Genomic DNA, 10,877 nt, shown 5'->3' on the forward strand with positions numbered 1-10,877 from the left:
AATACACACAATTAGAGGTTCGAATCCCGCCTCGGTTTGTGACGTTACGAAACAGTAAACCAAACTATTATAAAAATACAGTAAACCATATATTTGGGATAGCAGAGCAGATGGATATGCTGCACAGTGTGTTCCAGGCAGCACAATATATCGGCTGCAGCAGTACCTCACTCCTCTGGCCTTGCAGAATCTGCCTCGACTCATCCTCCAGGTTTATTGACAGTACAGTTGAGTATATATTAGGTCAAATTGAAATATGTAAATATGGGATGACATATGATTCGCATCTTTGCTTTTATGCTTTGTTTCACAGAATTGGAGAGAATGATGCTTTCTATATCCCCATCCAAACTCCAAGGCCAACTGAGTACGAAAACCTCACACAGACATAGGTGCATGTGTGCTCACACACACACACACACACACACACACATGTTGGGTTTCCATGTTTTATGGGGACATCCCATAGGCGTAATGGTTTTTATACTGTACAATCTGTATGTGCTATTGCCCTACACCTAAACTTAGCCCTCACAGGAAACATGCTGCATTTTTAGATTTTCAAAAAACTTTATGCTGTATGATTTATAAGCTTGTTTCCTCATGGGGACCAAAAAATGTCCCCACAAGATTAAGATTTACTGGTATTACTATCCTTGTGGGGACATTTGGTCCCCAGGACGTGATGAATACCAGGTACACACACACACACACACACACACACACACACACACACACACACACACACACACACACACACACACACATGTTGGGTTTCCATGTTTTATGGGGACATCCCATAGGCGTAATGGTTTTTATACTGTACAATCTGTATGTGCTATTGCCCTACACCAACCCTACACCTAAACTTAGCCCTCACAGGAAACATGCTGCATTTTTAGATTTTCAAAAAACTTTATGCTGTATGATTTATAAGCTTGTTTCCTCATGGGGACCAAAAAATGTCCCCACAAGATTAAGATTTACTGGTATTACTATCCTTGTGGGGACATTTGGTCCCCAGGACGTGATGAATACCAGGTGCACACACACACACACACACACACACACACACACACACACACACACACACACACACACACACACACACACACACACACACACACACACACAACAAACAAACAAACACACACACACAAACACACACACACAGTATTTATTGTGGTTGCTATATCCATCTTTTTCTCAAAGTACACCTATATGAATGCGAACTCATGGTATTGCTGTAAAAGAGCTTAATGCTCAGTCAATTTTCCCTGAATAAACAACAGTTGATGATATTTATAATTCCATTCTTTCATACTAATCTTTGGTTTGTTCTTGGGAGGGAGGAGTGTGAAGAATTGGGGAGGATAATGCTACCCACATTCATCTAAAATTTCAGGCCAACTGAGTGAGAATCACATACATGCACATTCATGCTCAAACACACATACACTTCAGTCCTCTATATGTGACATTGGGTCCCTAATGAACAAATAATTGAAAATATGGGATACTCAGAATAATCAAATATCTAAATGAATACATAACCAATAGTTAGGATTAAATGTATTAACCATTTGAAATTGTCAGATTAAGCACGCAGCTAAAGTAAAATTGACTAAACTAAACTAAATATTAAGTGAACTTCACAGGGGCGCTGAAAAGACATACACGCGTTATACCTTTGCCCAGGACGTTGGATTCCATCGTTGGGCCGACGGGTCGTGATCCTACATTATAAATTTTTATTCAGCGTTATTTAAGATGGTAATGGTTTGGGATTTATTTATTTATTTAGTCATTTAGCAGATGCTTTTATCCAAAGCGACTTACAAATGAGGACATAAGAAGCAATCAAAACCAACAAAAGAGCAACAACGTGCAAGTGCTATTACAACGCAGTACAGATAGTTATTATTATTATTATTTTATTTTATTTTTTAAATAAAAAGACATATAGATCAAATAAAATTAGAATAGAGAGTGCTAGAGTTAGAGGGTCAAGTAAAGATGGAACAGATGAGTTTTTATCAATTTCTAGAAGATGGGTAAGGATTCGGCTGCTCGGATTGAATTGGGCAGGTCATTCCACCAGATGGGAACAGTTAATGAAAAAGTCCGTGAAAGTGTTTTTGTGCGTCTTTGGGATGGCACAATAATGCATCATTCACTTGAAGAACGCAAGCTTCTAGAGGGCCCATAAGTCTGAAGTAATGAATTTAGGTAAAGGGGTGCAGAGCCCGTGGTGGTTCTGTAGGCAAACATTGAGGCAAACAAGGATGTTACATTGTTTCTGCGCTGCGCACTCAGGTTCACAAGTTGTTGGAGTCCATATGGCCAAATATGGACTGTACACTGGGGATGATTCTGACATCAATCAGAATTATCCAGCCAACACACTGACAAATCACTGTTTGTTTATTAGGCGTGATCAGGTCTGTTCTAATGCCCGTAAATTGTTATATTAAAGGTGGGGTATGTAATTAAAAAAACGCGTCGGGGGCAAGTACCAAAACAAACTTGTAGCCAATCAGCAGTAAGGGGCGTGTCTACTCATGAAGCAGAGGAGAGAGCGTTCAGTGATCAGCCGAGCGGAGCGACAGAAAGATAGAGATGGTGTATAAAAAACAAAAGATGAAAATGTCCGTGGAACGATAAGGCAAGAAGTAGTAAATATCGGATCAGCTTTTCAGCACTGGAGAAAACTCAAGGAGCGGGATGGCCTGCGATTAGACACCGAGGTTGCTTTGCTTCTTCTCAATAGGTGAGTAAAGCTGCATTCAAGTGCTATCGGAATGATTGTAAATGCAAGTTTCCTTGTCGTAAATTGGCCATATAAGGCCTCTCTAAAGCCGTTCATGTCCAGTTTCCGACTAGGAAGCTCGCATTTACGATCATTCCGATAGCACGTGAATGCAGCATTACACCGTGGTGTGTCTACACCGGACGTGGCGCGCCACAACACCTAAAGTATGGCTACACTGGACGTGATAAAGCGATCGTTGAAAATCATTTGAAATTTGTGTCAGAATGTCATAAATAGAGCGCGACAACAGTTTTCTGTCTGGGATTTGTCGCGCCGCGCAGCATCCAGTGTAGACAGCATCACTGATTATAATGACTTCTATAGTATTTTGTTGCACCGCTCTCGTCCGGTGATTTCCACCTGATTGCAAAGACACTATTTAAACTTATTGACACATTATTTTCCTTTTTTGATATTGTGCAGTTGCTTTGACACAATTTGCATTGTAAAAAGCGCTATATAAATAAAGGTGACTTGACTTGACTTGTAACATTGGTTTTTCTTTGTTTCACCAAATTAATCGTTGCCTGGGTTGCGTAGGCTACGTATATGTGGGGCGGAGCTATCAAAATAGGGGCGAGACCCTTTTGGGGTAGGGGCGTGTTTGTTTTGGTGATTTCAAATATCAACATTGGCTTCCAGAAATCGCTTACCCCACCTTTAATAGTCCTGGAGTGCCAGTGTCCTGCAGAGTTAAGCTCCAACCCTAATGAAACGGCCCTCCACCACCAAAGTTGCCTATCCCTGCTTTAAAGGCTTGGTATTTATATGATCTACAGAGTAAAAGGTGGACATCTCCAAAACGCAGAAGTACAGCAAAAGTACAAATATGTATTAATTTGGACTAGAATGATGCATCCCATTTGATACATGAAGCTATAGATTACTCATGCAATATAGACCTGTTAACATACCACACCCCTAATATTAAAGGGGGCATAACACACAATTTCACCCAATCTCATGTTAGTCTTGAGTACCTATAGAGTAGTACTGCATCCTTCATATCTCCAAAAAGTCTTTAGTTTTATCAGATTTATAAACGAAAGATGCAGTTCTGAATCATGACCGGGATCTTTTATTGCTGGGACCACTCCATCTTTCAGTATCAAACGATGTGCAAATCCAGCGTCGAACTGGGCCTTGTTTATAAAACGTTCGTCAACAAACACACTTGTGAAACTCCATTGCTGCCCTGAAAAAACAATCTCCATCCACTGTTCACGTAACACTGGGTTCTTTTGGGAAGCTGAACAAGGATATCTTTCCCTCACAACCAAAAACACACTTCTTTAGAGACATTCTTCCCAAGCGAGTCCTGTGCAGTGCTGGCAAATGAAGCGTGTTGATGGGCGCGCATTTGCTCTTGCGCTGGTCTGTGCGTGCACGGGCACGTTCATCCAGGAGAAATGGCCATATAAGGAGTTCCACCCTCATTTACATCAGCAAGAGCCATGATTGAAATAAAACTTTCCGAAACTTGTACGAACCCGAAAGGAAGATTTTTGGCAAAGAAATACTCCATCATACTTCCAAATCATTTTTTGAAACTGGCCATGCTTAGCATGAGAATCCAACTCTTTAACAGTGTAAATAACTCTGAATGCACAAAACTACCCCACCTTTAAAAAGAGTCTTGACGTGTTCTATGGGTTTGCATGCATTTACATTACTATTTATTAACACATTTACTAAGGGACAGTACTACAGGGTATTAGAATGACATTACATTTTTCGGTTATGCTGGGCGCACACTAAAAGATTTTTTATATCTTATAAGATCTTCAAAATGTGAGAGACCACAAACATGAGGACAAAAAAAATCCTAGATTTAACCGTTTTGCTCCTATAGTGTGTGGTGTACTGCGATGTGACAAAGATAGCACACCACACACCAACAGATTTTAACATGTTGAATATTTACGATTCGCGATCGGGGCGCCTCCGATGTTCTTCCGAGCAGATTCAGTCACTCTTAACACACCTCACACCACAGGAAAATCTGATGAGATAATCTTTAGAACCACCAAGATAATCGAGACATTACCTAGGATTGTCGGAAGTGGAGAAATCAGCCCAAAATCAGCCCGATTATCTTGTGGTGTGTACCCAGCATTAGGGAGGCATAAAGCACCAGCAACACTCACAAAACCAGATGGGCCTGATGAATATAGTGCTACTGCATCTCCACGGCCAGGTTATGGACGTGTACATATGCTGACTCTACTGTAAGGATATGCCTGTTCCTGATTAGTGTTATTGCTTTTCACCAATTCTCTTCACTCCAGTGAGGGTTCCTTTGCCAGTACCTCCAGAGTTGCTTGAATTATCTACAAGCAAGACCACATCGCCTTTGAGACCAGTGCAGGAAACCGTGTTCTATCATTTACTTAATCAAATTTAAAATAGATTTAACATATTTAACAAATGTACTGCTCATCTATGACTAATGTCACCCATGTCATCTTGCAGCCCTCCTCCCAGTGATCTCTGCACAGTCTACAGCCTCTACTCCTCCCTCAGGACCCACTGCAGCTGGACAGTCTTTCTCGGGACTCCCTGCAGCCTCTACCGGGTACCCCTCAACTCAACTGGAGGAGAAGCATGCAGTTCTGCTACTGCCAAGCTATGAGCAGGATGTGAACTGATGGCACTGCTCTCAACAGCAGAGAACCTGGATGAAAACAGAAATGGAAGCCTTGGGACTGTGGTCAGGTTCTAGAACGGTGAGACATTCAGGAGTACCATAGGCAGGAGAGCACACTCAATCTGCTCCTGCAAGGCACATTTGGACAAGCTTTAAGGGCTGACCATACCCGCAAGGTGGCCCGGAATGTTGTGCTTGCATCAGGTACTATGTCGTCCTACGCTGTGATGAATGAAAACTGGATGATCTTGTCCTGGGTGATGCTGCAGTCTGAAAGTGATAAATCCCTGCAGCCAATGTATGAGGGGCTGTCTCATCGTTCCATTTTTGCAGGACTGCCAAAAGCCAAGTACCAGTGAGTTGACAGGTAAGAACCAGCCGTCACATTTTCCTTCCCAATATTATATTTGTAAAGTAAACAAAATATAGTATAGCAAATACATGTATCCTATGTATTTGAATGTTTAATATTTGAAATATACTTCTCTTTGTGTGTTAAACATAGATTGCTGTGCTGCCTTCAGGATCCCAAACCCTGAGCCCCAGGAGCTCCTCCTCTGGGATTCTTGGAAGACCACTGAGGCTATAGTGGCTGCGGCAACCTCTGGGCATCTCATCAACACCTGTGCCTCCCGCAAAGAATATAACAGCGGAACGCGACGCTGTGATCGTCGGAAGCTCCATCGTCCGGCACGTCCGTGCTACGCTAGCTGAAGGTAAAGTGCACACACACTGTTTACCCGGTGCTCGTGTTCTCGATGTTTCTGCGCAGATACCCGCGATCCTGAAGGGCGATGAGAGCATCGGGGCTGTCGTGCTGCACGTGGGGACTAACGACATCAAGCTGCGGCAGACGGAGACACTGAAGAGGGACTACAGGAGCCTGATCGAGACGGTACGCAGCACATCGCCCGCGGCGAAGATCATCGTGTCAGGTCCACTTCCGACGTATCGACGAGGACACGAAAGGTTCAGTAGACTGTTTGCTTTAAACGAATGGTTATTGTCATGGTGTAAAGAACAGAAACTGCTCTTTGTAAATAATTGGAATCTTTTCTGGGAGCGTCCTAGGCTTTTCCGTGCTGATGGCCTGCACCCCAGCAGAGTCGGAGCGGAACTCCTGTCGGACAACATCTCCAGGACGCTACGCTCCATCTGACTAGTAAGCCAAGTCTCAAATGACTTTTGTTCTACCCACTTAAATGATAGAAGTACCCGCGTTGTCCAATCTATACAGACTGTGTCTGTCCCCCGAATAGCGAGGTCAAAATATAAATTTAATGCAGGATCTAGAAAAAATCTGATCGTGATTAAACCAGAAAAACACAAAATAAATGAACAAAAACAATTTTTGAAGCTTGGGCTCCTAAATATTAGATCACTTGCACCCAAAGCAGTTATTGTAAATGAAATGATCACAGATAATAATTTTGATGTACTCTGCCTGACTGAAACCTGGCTGAAACCAAATGAATATTTTGGTCTAAATGAGTTTACTCCACCGAGCTACTGTTATAAACATGAGCCCCGTCAGACTGGCCGTGGCGGCGGTGTGGCAACAATATATAGTGATATTCTCAATGTTACTCAGAAAACAGGATACAGGAGGTTTAAGTCATTGGAAATACTTCTGCTTAATGTTACACTGTTAGATATGCAAAATAAATCTCTCTTATCTCTTGCTCTGGCTACTGTGTATAGACCGCCAGGGCCATATACAGATTTCCTAAAAGAATTTGCATATTTCCTCTCAGATCTATTGGTTAATGTTGATAAACTGCTAATTGTCGGAGATTTTAACATTCACGTTGATAATACAAATGATGTGCTAGGACTTGCGTTTACTGACCTAATAAACTCTTTTGGAGTCAAGCAAAACGTCACCGGGCCCACTCATCGTTTTAATCATACGCTAGATTTAATTATATCGCATGGACTTGATCTTACCGATATAGATATCATACCTCAAAGTGATGATGTTACTGATCATTTCCTTGTATCGTGCATGCTGCGTATTACTGATATTAATTATATGGCTCCGCGTTATCGTCTGGGCAGAACTATTGTTCCAGCCACCAAAGACAGATTCACAAATAACCTGCCTAATTTATCTCAACTGCTCTGTGTACCCATAAATACACATGAACTAGACGAAATAACTAGCAACATGGGCACTATCTTCTCTAATACATTAGAAGCTGTTGCCCCCCTCAAATTGAAAAAGATTAGAGAAAAATGTACTGCGCCATGGTACAACAGTTATACCCATTCTCTCAAGAAGGAAACTCGTATTCTTGAGCGCAAATGGAGAAAAACTAACTTGGAAGTTTTTAGAATTGCGTGGAAAAACAGTATGTCCAGCTATAGACAGGCTCTAAAAGCTGCCAGGGTAGAGCATATCCGCAAACTCATAGATAATAACCAAAACAATCCAAGGCTATTATTTAGCACAGTGGCTAGATTAACAAATAAACAGACACCGCCCGATCTAAATATTCCCTCACAATTTAATAGTAATGATTTTATGAATTTCTTTACTGATAAAATAGATAACATCAGAAATACAATAACAAATGTAGATTCTACTGCGTCTAGTATTTCAGCTTCATTCATCGCACCTAAAGAAAAACTGCAGTGCTTTACAACTATAGGACAGGAAGAGCTAAACAAACTTATCAGTACATCTAAACCAACAACGTGTTTATTAGATCCTGTACCCACTAAACTACTGAAAGAGTTGTTACCCGTAGCAGAAGAACCGCTTCTCAATATTATTAACTCATCGTTAGCCTTAGGTCACGTCCCAAAACCATTCAAGCTGGCGGTTATTAAGCCTCTTATTAAGAAACCACAACTAGATTCTAATGAACTGGCAAATTACAGACCCATTTCAAATCTTCCGTTTATGTCTAAAATTTTAGAAAAAGTTGTGTCTGCTCAATTGTGCTCCTTCTTGCAAAAAAATGATCTCTATGAGGAATTTCAGTCAGGTTTCAGGCCTCACCATAGTACAGAAACTGCTCTTGTTAAAATTACAAATGACTTGCTTCTTGCTTCAGATCAAGGCTGCATCTCATTGCTAGTATTACTTGATCTTAGTGCTGCGTTTGACACTATAGACCATGATATACTCATAGATCGACTACAAAACCATATTGGTATTCAAGGGCAGGCTTTAAGATGGTTTAAATCATACCTGTCCGATCGCTACCACTTTGTTCATTTAAATGGAGAGTCATCACAATTATCACCAGTAAAGTATGGAGTACCACAAGGATCAGTCCTAGGTCCTCTTCTATTTTCAATATACATGTTGCCTCTTGGTAATATTATTAGAAAATACGGGATTAGTTTTCATTGCTATGCTGATGATACTCAACTATATATCTCAACAAAACCAGGTGAAACTTCTAAACTATCTAAGATAATAGATTGTGTAAAAAATTTAAAAGATTGGATGACCAATAATTTCCTCCTATTAAATTCAGATAAGACAGAGATATTACTTATTGGACCAAAAAACAATACACAGAATCTCTTGGATTACAATTTACAACTTGACGGATGCACTGTCACATCCTCTAAAGTCAAAAATCTGGGTGTTATATTAGACAGCAACTTGTCCTTTAAAAATCATATTTCCCATGTTACAAAAACAGCATTCTTCCATCTTAGAAACATTGCCAAGCTTCGAAACATGCTACCTGTTTCTGATGCAGAAAAGCTAGTTCATGCATTCATGACCTCTAGACTGGACTATTGTAATGCACTGCTAGCTGGTTGTCCTGCATCTTCAATAAACAAGCTACAGATAGTCCAAAATGCAGCGGCTAGAGTTCTTACAAGGTCAAGAAAATATGATCATATTACCCCAATTTTACAGTCTCTGCACTGGCTACCTATTCAGTTCCGTATCATTTACAAAATATTATTACTTGCCTATAAGGCCCTAAATGGTTTAGCTCCTGCGTACCTAACTTGTCTTCTACCACGCTACAATCCAACCCGCTCCTTAAGGTCGCAAAACTCTGGACTTTTGGTAGTACCTAGGATAGCAAAGTCCACTAAAGGAGGTAGAGCTTTTTCACATTTGGCTCCTAAACTTTGGAATAGCCTTCCTGATAACGTTCGGGGTTCAGACACACTCTCTATGTTTAAATCTAGATTAAAGACACATCTCTTTAGCCAAGCATTCACATAATGCATTTTATAATCTTGTACTGTAGTATATCTGATCAAATGTACATTATTAATTTTCTTTAGCTTGGTATGGAACAGCAGCTACGCTAATTATGTTTCTATTTGTCTCTGTTTCTGCCACGGGATTAACATCCCGTGGTAATTAGGAATGACAGAAGCTTCAGTCTGGATCCAACCCCTAAATGATCTGAGATGACCGAACACCTGAGAAAAGATAATGCCAACCCCTCAGAGGATGCCAACGCTCAGACAACATACAGAATTACCAAATGACCACTGGAACTAGTTGAGACCTTACAATCTGACTTTGCTGCAGTTAAATTGAACTGCTGGTTTGTTGGCCAGAGGCCAATGTTTGATATTGATATTGTGATATGTTTGATATTGATATTGTGATATGTTTGATATTGTGCAGTTGCTTTGACACAATTTACATTGTTAAAAGCGCTATATAAATAAAGGTGACTTGACTTGACTTGACATCAACGTCAAGCTGGACTTGTTCCACTGCATGCGGCGGTTCTCCAGAGAGTGTGTCAGAGCACCATTCACTGCACAGTGCTTTCTGCAAGTTTCTGTCAGCAGCTTTTAGAGTTGTTGATCAGACGGACCTACAGAGACTGAAGCAGACTTATGTCTTCTGTGGGATAGTGCCTGCAAATCCAACTAAGCAGCACATCAGGGAGCACTGCCACACTAGATTCTGACGATTCTGTGTGAGTCTTTCCACAGTGAGTGCACGTGAACAACCTGAATGATTTGGTGACGTTTTAATTGGAAGGCTGTGGTCAATGTCTTGTTACATTCAAATCACATTAGATTTTTGGCAGTGGTGTGTGTTTTCTGATGTTTTTTTGCAGTTGTCCAGTCGGGTAAAAGTCTTTCCACAAATTGGGCAAATGCGAGGCTTTGTCTTTGTGTGGGTTTTAACGCGGATGCTTAGATTTGACGATGAACCGAATTGTTTACCACACTAATCACAGATTAATGGCATTTCTCCTGTGTGAATATCCATGTGACAGGTGAGATGTGATGTATCTGTGAAAGTCCTTGTACACTGTGGGTATGCATGTGGCTTATCTCCTGTGTGAATTGTTAAGGGCTTCTTGAGATCACCTTATTGTGTGAAACCCTTTACACAGTATGTGCAGATGCGAGGCTTTCTCTCCAGTTTGACATGTCTGTAATTGTGTCAGGTTTTTGTGTTTATTGTTAAGA

The sequence above is a fragment of the Barbus barbus genome, assembly GCF_936440315.1.
Source record: "Barbus barbus genome assembly, chromosome: 31".
Taxonomy (NCBI): domain Eukaryota; kingdom Metazoa; phylum Chordata; class Actinopteri; order Cypriniformes; family Cyprinidae; genus Barbus; species Barbus barbus.